Below are 8,940 nucleotides of genomic sequence, written 5' to 3'. Positions count from 1 at the left end.
TAATGATTGTTCTCACGCTGTCAACTCTCACAGTTTCTCATAGGCCCAATGTCAGAATACTGCCACAATCACCTTTCTCCTTCCTTGAGCTCTCCTGACCTGCGGTTCCACCACTGTTGTCTTCTTTCTTGATCCCTCTTGACTCACAGGTGCCCTCCAATCCTCTTTCTCGATCACTCTTCCTCACAGGTTCGCCTCCTTCCTTGCTTTTCCTTTGCACGCTGCTCCACCTGAAGAGAAACACACAGAGGACTGAGCTACATCAGCCCCAGGGCACTACAGTCAGACGGGGGCTGAATCTGGGGGCTGACACCTCCCCACACCCCACAGCGTGCCCGCCTTGCCTTGGCCCCGGCCCCTCACACAGCCCTTCCCCTCAGCTCTGCCCCTCCGCTGCAGCACAGCTTCCGCACATGCCCTGCTCAGGCTGGACCCCAGTTTCATGGGTTAGAGATATCACAGCTCAGTACAAATCCCCACGGTCCTCACCTGCTGTTTGGTGCTTGCGGAGGGTCACACTCACTGTGCCCCAGGACACTGGCCCTGCCCGGCCCTGCGGGAGTGTCTGGAGCTGCCGGCTGGTTCTCCAGCTTTAGGGTCACCCGCAGAAGCCCGCTCTCCTCAGCTCTGCACACCCATCCAGTTGCGCCGCCCAGGCAAAGTCAGCTTCACCCTCTGCTCTACACCTCACCTGCAAACAACCAACTTTCAACTGACAACTGTCCAAAACCCACCGACAACCTCTCCAAATCTCAGCCTTTCGCTTTCAACTGCTGCCTCTAGTGCATCTCACAGACAAGCCTTCAAAATCCCCTCATCCTGCAATAATACTCCAGCACTGATCACCTGTGGGAACAACTACCACAATACCAGGCAAACACCAACCAGTTCTGGCACGGAAATATCACTTTCTCCTCAAGATTCCACCCTACACCAACTGCTGACAAACACGCTGTCCTCACCAAAGCCAAATGCTGCAACAACCAGCGACAACTCAAATTTGCGTATGTGGCGCAAAATCGCAGGTGTGAGCTAACATAGAGCTGGGCTTGAAAGCTGCAGAGTGTGCACCCTGTGGTATACCGTGGTGAGCTACTGCCATTCTGCCTTCTCCCTGGGAGAAGCGCGTGAGCAGAGGCTGCTTCAAGGCACGATGGGAACGGTTTGGTTCTCCGGGTCTCTCAGGGCGAGAGCGATAAATGTGATCTGTGTCGTGGCGCAGGAACTTCCCGTACACTTGCTCCTCCATTCGGTCTCCGGTGCTGCAAGAGAGGGAGCGAGAGATTCAGGGCAAGATTGACAACCTCGGCGTCCCCGTCCCAGCCACGGGTCACCCAAACCTGCAGACATCCCGGGAGGCCCCCTAAGATTTACACTCCCCTATGCCCCACCCTTGAAGCCTGGACATCGCCAGAACCATAGAGCAAGTATTTCTTGAGGAGGCACCCAAAGGGTCCGTGTTCTCTTTCAGGCAGATGCTAGCGCAAGATTGCAAATCATCTCACAGCTACCAGGAAGGTAAAAAATAACGTCTTGAAATGGGAAAGGAACAGGTATTGTTTCTCTTCATCACCTCCCTCATTGCCACGTTATCAAGGTCTCCCGCAATGTTCCACAGGAAACTTGAAGCTTGGAATTCCTGGTATTCTGAACCTGGGCAAGAAAGGAAGAAAAGCATGAGACTGATCATAAAGAGGGTGGCTGCTCGTAACATGGAAAGAGCAGTAACAAGGTAAAAAGATATCACTTTTCCTTAGAGAGCTCTCAAAGCTGCCTGTTAAGGACAAGAAAAACAAACTTGTGACGGACCATTACTTAAAATCCAAGGCCCAGGAAGCGATCTAATGTACATTGAAACGCGGGCCACGAGACAGTGGAAGTGCCACGAGCTGAGACTGAAGGGACAGAGGATGAATTTCCAAAGAAGTTTAGGTTTCGATGTCAAAACGGAAAATTCTACGTCATTAAAATATAATGCAAAAGGCAGTGTAAAATCAAGTAAGGCAACGACTCCAAATGAACTCCCAGGCGCTTCAGTCACTCAGCAGATCAAAAATGCGGATCATTTCTCACCTGCCCACCTCCCAAACCCCAGCCTATGTCCCCTGCTTCCAGCTTACCTGAGCCCAGATTAAAGGAGGATTTCAGAGGCCATGCCAAGTTCTGCTGCTCCTCGTTCGGGTTGCCAGTCTTCCTCCTCGCTCTGGAATTGCAGGTCAACCGCCTTCCTGTTCTTCTTTGATTGACGCTGAGCTGCCGCGTTACCCGCTGCCATCTGAGCGGATCTCGGGGAGCCTCTGGAACCGCCAGAGTGCTCCCCCCACCAACATTCTCTTGCCTTGTTTTTGGGGTTCCTCTTCACCAGCTGAGGCGCCCTCCCACCCCCCGCCGCCCTCTTACCTTTTTCTAGAGGTCTCTTGAGCCACCAGCAAGCTCCCCCGCACCTTCCCTCAGCGATCTTGGCCCGCCAGAGGCCTGCCCCTCGCCAGCCTCCTCCCCTTTTCCTGGGTGCTGCTTGAACCACTGGTGGGCTCCCCTCCACCATCCTCTCGTCCTTTGTAGGGGAGTCTCGTGACTCACCAGAGCGCTCTCCGCCGTTGCCTTGCTGGGGTTATTGACACCGCTTGACTTGCCAGAGCGCTCCCCCTCGCAGTTCTCTTGTTGGATTTCTTGGGACCTTTTGAACCATTGGAACAACGGGAATGCTCCCCCCCACTGTGACCTTGCCTTTCTTCAGTGCGATCTTGACGTGCTGGAGCACTTCCCCGCGCCGTCCTCTTGCCTTTTACTGGGGAGTCTCTTGAATATCCACAGCACTCCCCCCTGCCATCCTTTACCAGATTTTTTGACACTTCTTGACATCTCGGAGTGCTCTCACTCACCCTTGTCTTGCCTATTTTCAGGGCGCTCCTGTCCCGCTGGATGCTCCTCCCTGCTGTCCTATTGCCAGATTGAGAATTCTCGACCTGTCCCAGCGCTACCCCACCGTCCTTCTGCCTTCTACCTGGAAAGTCACTTGAAGAACTGGAGCACTCCCCCCTGCTGTCCTCTTGCCTTTCTTCACTGAGATTTTGGCCTGCCAGAGCACTCCTCCCTGTTGTCCTCTTACTGGATTTCTTGGGACCTCTTGACCCACTGGGTCTCTCCTCCTGCTGTCCTTTTGCCTTTCTTTAGTACAATCTCAGCCTGCTGGAGCGCTCCCCCTCGCCGTCCTCCTGCTGGATTTCTTGGAACCTCTTGACCCCTTAGGGCGTTCCCCCTGCCACCCTCTTGTGGTTTTTGGGGGAGTCTTGTGACCAACCAGGCCGTTTCCCCCCACCATCCTCTTCCCCTTTTCCTGGGTGCTTCTTGATCCACCAGAGTGCTCTCAAAGCTGCCTGTTACCATCCTCTAACCATTCTCTTGCCTTTTTTGGTGGAGTCTTGTGACTCACCGGAGCGTTCTCCACCATTGTCTTGCTGGATTTGTTGACATCGCTTGACCTGCCGGAGCGCTCGCCCTCACAGTTCTCTTCCTGGATATCTTGGGACATTTTGAACCACTGGGGGGCTCCCACCCGCCATCCTCTTACCGCATTTATTGAGACGTCCTGATCTGCCAGAGCGTTCCCCCTCGCCGTCCTTTTGCTGGATTTCTTGGGATGCCTTAAACAACTGTGGGGCTCCCACCCACCATCCTCTAACCGCATTTATCGACATTTCCTGATCTGCTGGAGCGCTCCCCCTTGCCGTCCTCTTGCTGGATTTCTTGGGATCTCTTGGACCACTGGGGGGGCTCCCACCCGCCATCCTCTTACCGCATTTATTGAGACTTCCTGATCTGCTGGATTGCTCTCCCCCTGGCCTTCCTCTTGCACTTTTTTGGGGGAGTCTTCTTCACACATCCGAGCGCTCTCCCTCACCCTTGTCTTGCCTCTAGTCAGGGCGCTCTTCTCCCGCTGGAACGCTCCTCCCCGCCATCCTATTGCCAGACTGAGAATTCTTGACCTGCCGCAGTCCTGCCCCGCCATGCTCCTGCCTTCTGCCTGGGAAGTCACTTGAAGAACTGGAGCGCTCTCCCCCGCTGTCCTCTTGCCTTTCCTCAGTGGGATTTTGGCCTGCTAAAGAGCTCCTCCCTGTCGTCCTCTTGCTGGATTTCTTGGGACTTCTTGACCCATTAGGGCGTTCCCCCTGCCACCCTCTTGTGGTTTTTGGGGGAGTCTTGTGACCAACCAGGCCGTTTCCCCCCACCATCCTCTTCCCCTTTTCCTGGGTGCTTCTTGATCCACCAGAGTGCTCCCCTGCACCATTCTTTTGCCTTTTTTGGGAGAGTCTTGTGACTCGCCGCAGAGTTCTCCACCATTGTCTTGCTGGATTTCTTGACATCGCTTGACCTGCCGGAGCGCTCCCCCTCGCAGTTCTCTTGCTGGATTTCTTGGGACGTCTTAAACAACTGAGGGGCTCACACCCACCATCCTCTAACTGCATTTATCGAGATTTCCTGATCTGCCGGAGCGCTCGCCCCTGCTGTCCTCTTGCTGGGTTTCTTGGGACCTCTTGACCCACACGAGCTCTCCTCCCCACCGTCTTCTTGCCGGACTTATTGAGACTTCTTGACCCGCCAGAGTGTTCCCCCTCATCATCCTCCTGCCTTTTTCTGGGGATTCTCTTCAACAACTGAAGAGCTCCCCCGCACTGTCCTCTTCCCTTTTTTCTGGGTGATTCGTGAATCACCGGTGAGCTTCTCCTTACCACCCTCTTGGGCTTTTTTCAGAGCAACCTTGACCCATCAGAGCACCCCCTCACCGTCCTCTTGCCAGATGTACTGAGGGTTCTTCATCTGCCACAGCGCTCCCCCACGCCGTCCTCTTGCTGGATTTCCTGGAACCTTGTGAACCACTGGGGGGCTCCCACCCACCATCCTTTTACCGCATTTATTGAGACGTCCTGATCTGCCAGAGCGCTCCCCCTCGCCGCCCTCTTGCTGGATTTCTTGGGACCTCTTGAACCACTGGGGGCCTCCCACCCACCATCCTTTTACCGCATTTATTGAGACGTCCTGATCTGCCAGAGCGCTCCCCCTCGCCGTCCCCTTGCTGGATTTCTTGGGTCCTCTTGACCCATTAGGGCGTTCCCCCTGCCACCCTCTTGTGTTTTCTGGGGGAGTCTTGTGACCAACCAGAGTGCTCCCCCCCACCATCTTCTTCCCCTTTTCCTGGGTGCTTCTTGATCCACCAGAGTGCTCCCCTGCACCATTCTCTTGCCTTTTTTTGGGGGAATCTTGTGACTCACCGGAGCGTTTTCCACCATTGTCTTGCTGGATTTCTTGACACCGCTTGACCTGTTGGAGCGCTCTCCCTCACAGTTCTCTTGCTGGATATCTTGGGACCTCTTGAACCACTGGGGAGCTCCCACCTGCCACCTTCTTACCGCATTTATTGAGACTTCCTGATCTGCTGGATTGCTCTCCCCACCGGCCTTCCTCTTGCACTTTTTGGGGGAGTCTTCTTGACACGTCCGAGTGCTCTCCCTCACCCTTGTCTTGCCTCTAGTCAGGGCGCTCTTCTCCCGCTGGAACGCTCCTCCCCGCCATCCTATTGCCAGACTGAGAATTCTTGACCTGCCGATGTCCTGCCCCGCCATGCTCCTGCCTTCTGCCTGGGAAGTCACTTGAAGAACTGGAGCGCTCTCCCCCGCTGTCCTCTTGCCTTTCCTCAGTGGGATTTTGGCCTGCTAAAGAGCTCCTCCCTGTCGTCCTCTTGCTGGATTTCTCGGTACCTCTTGACCCACTGGGTCTCTCCTCCTGCCGTCCTTTTGCCTTTCCTTAGTACATTCTTGGTCTGCTGGAGTGCTCCCCCCCACCATCCTCTTGCTGGATTTCTCGGGACCCCTTGTCCCATATAGGACATTCCCCCCCACCACCATCCTGGTGTGTTTTTTAGGAGAGTCTTGTGATCGACCAGAGCGCTCCCCCCTTGACATCCTCTTCCCCTTTTTCTGGGTGACTTTTGAACCACTGGTGAACTCTCCCCCATCATCCTCTTGCCACATATATTGAGACTTGTTGATCCGCCAGAGCGCTTCCCCCACTGTCCTCTTGCCAGATTTACTGATACCTCTTGTCCTGTCAGAGCGCTCCCTCTCGCAGTCCTCTTTGTTCAGTTTGTAGGGTAGGAGGGGGGATCTCTGATTACAGAAAGGTCCCTTTGTTCTAGGAGACATTCCCTTGCTCCATGCTTCAGGTTGCCCATCTTCCCTCTCATTTTCAATATGCACGTCCATCACCTTCCTCCTCTTCTTTCTTGATCCCTCGACTCCCGGATGAACTCAAATCCTCTTTCTTGATCACTCTTTCTCGTAAGTTTACAACCTTACTTTCCTTTCTTGCTTTCGCCTTTGTGAGCTGCTCCACCCAAACCGAAATGCCCTGAAGACAGAAATACACCCACCCCAAGCCCGTACAGTCACATAGGGGGTGAGTCCGCTCGCTGACGCATCCCCACATCCCACAGCAAGCCCACCTTGCCTTGGCCCCGGCCCCCCGCACAGGCCTTCTCACCAACCCAGCCCCTCCGTAGCAGCACAGTTTCCCAGCATGCACCCCACAAAGACTTTCTTTGCCAGTCACCCCTGGCACTTACAGCAACAGACCACATCAGCATCAAGAGCCCTGGGAGTGGAGAGCTGGCCAGGCCCTCACCCCGGCAGGATCCTCTTCCCCCTCCTTTACCTGCTGGCAGACAGACAAGACACCTCCCAAGAGGTGTCCAGCCCTCTCTCTCAACCACTCATGAGTACAAAAGCCCAGCCTCTACTCACCCACCCCGCCTCCCAAAACCCCACCAGCAGCCCCTGGTCCCAGCTGAACAGCAGCCAGTGCTGAAGATCTGGCTCGTGTTGTCGGACACAACCTTCCCATGGATGTCTGGGCCCCTGAGCAGTTTCCAGGGGTGGGAGGGCGCAGTCCTGATTACAGGGAGGTCCCTGTCCCAAGGGGGACATTTTCTTCCTCCTCACTCCTGACTCGCAGCTCCATCACCTTCCTCCTCTTCTTTCTTGATCCCTCCTGACTCGCAGCTCTACCACCGTCATCTTCTTTCTTGATCCCTGTTGACTTGCAGATGCACTCCAATCCTCTTTCTTGATCGCTCTTCCTCGTAGGTTCACCACCTTCCTCTTCTTTCTTGCTTTCGCCTTTGCGAGCTGCTCCACCCGAACAGAGATGCACAGAAAACAAAAATATACCCACCCCAGGCCCGTACAGTCACACGAGGGGGCGAGTCCGGTCGCTGACGCATCCCCACACCCCACCACAAGGCCACCTTGCCTTGGCCCCGGCCCCCCGCACAGGCCTTCCCACCAACCCAGCCCCTCCGTAGCAGCACAGTTTCCCAGCATGCAGCCCACAAAGACTTTCTTTGCCAGTCACCCCTGGCACTTACAGCAACACACCACACCAGCATCAAGAGCCCTGGGAGTGGAGAGCTGGCCAGGCCCTCACCCCAGCAGGATCCTCTTCCCCCTCCTTTACCTGCTGGCAGACAGACACCTCCCAAGGGATGACCACCCTGCTCCCTTAACTGCTCCCAAGTCCAAGAGCCCAGCCCCTGCTCACCACCCCCACCTCCCAAAACACAGCCAACAGCCCCTGCTCCCATTTTACCACTTTACCCCCGAGCACGGTTTCTAGGGGTGGGAGGGGGACGCACTAATCACACATCGTTCCCTGTGCTTAAGGATACATTCTCCTTCTCGCTGGCTCAGGCTGCCCATCTTCCTCCTCACTCTTGACTCGTAGCTCCATCACCTTTCTCCTCTTTTGTCCCCTCCTGACTCACAGGTCCACCACTGTCATCTTCTTTCTTGACTCTGCTTGACTCACAGGTGCGCTCCAATCCTCTTTCGTGATCGCTCTTCTGTGTCAGTACACGGAAGACCGGGCACGTGAGAAACTGCAAGAGTCAACAGCATGAGAACAAGCATTAGTGGAAAAATACAAGAACAAAGGACTGTATGCTATGTGATACATCAAGGACAGAGGAGTTGATACAGGATTGATGCATCAAGGACAGAGGGACAGCTTGTGATAGACAAAAAAGGTGTTGATGGCAGTGACTTTGGTGGGAACACAAAACACATCACTTATGTAATGACTAACTTAGCTAATCAACAAATGCTTGAGCAAGCATCATAGCGAGTATAAACGCAAGCCTGAGTTTGTAATAAACATCTCTCATTGCACCTTAAAAGAGAGTCCGTACCGCATTCGCTACAAATGGCGCCCTGGAACAGGGACTTTCAGCGTGCCTATAAAGGCAGTAGCCGCTCTGGTAGCGAAGCCCAATCGAACCAGGAAACAGGACCGGGAACCAGGACAGTGCGCGCCCACCACCAACGAAAGGTGAGCGATTGGGAACCATGGGAGGGAAGTTATCCCTTAAGCAAAGACAAACCCTGGATGTCCTTCAACATGCGCTACAAACGCAAAATCAGGATGTATCAGGGGTCTGATTGGTGAGTTTATTACAATGGATTGCTAATCATGTGCTAGACTTTCCTACAACTGGTACATTTCAGTTGGAGACATGGCACAAAGATGAATGAGAATTATATGAACAGGTAACGACTGGAGATAAAGCTGCTTGCAAATATTCATCTACTTGGGGAAAAATTATGACTACTAAGATACAGGATACAGGACTGATACATCAGGGACAGAGGGACAGCTTACTATAGAAAAAAATGCGTATATGGCAGTTACATCGCTCATGTCATGTCTAACTTAGCTAAAGAGCAAATGCTTGAGCAAGCATCATAGCGAGTATAAATGCAAACCTGAGTTTGTAATAAATGTCTCTCATGGCACCTTACCGTGAGTCCACGCCAGATTCGCTACACTGTTCCTCATAGGTTCACCACCTTCCTCTCCTTCCTTGCTTTTCCTTTGCACGCTGCTCCACCT

At 54.0% G+C, this 8,940-nt stretch overlaps 1 long non-coding RNA gene across 1 annotated transcript; it reads right to left on the bottom strand.

Annotated features, from left to right (window-relative positions):
- Positions 1-16: 16 nt before the first annotated feature.
- Positions 17-2,385, bottom strand: LOC139826837 (uncharacterized). Its single transcript, XR_011736962.1, has 4 exons — positions 2,121-2,385; positions 1,574-1,653; positions 490-1,262; positions 17-230 (listed from the first exon to the last, which is right to left on the bottom strand). It is a non-coding gene; the product is annotated as an uncharacterized lncRNA (long non-coding RNA).
- Between the last annotated feature and the right edge of the window lie 6,555 nt (positions 2,386-8,940).

This window comes from Patagioenas fasciata, unplaced genomic scaffold, assembly GCF_037038585.1.
Source record: "Patagioenas fasciata isolate bPatFas1 unplaced genomic scaffold, bPatFas1.hap1 Unplaced_298, whole genome shotgun sequence".
In the NCBI taxonomy this organism is placed as follows: Eukaryota; Metazoa; Chordata; class Aves; order Columbiformes; family Columbidae; genus Patagioenas; species Patagioenas fasciata.
Note: the sequence above shows the minus strand (reverse complement) of the source record. Positions and strands in the feature narration are given on the sequence as shown.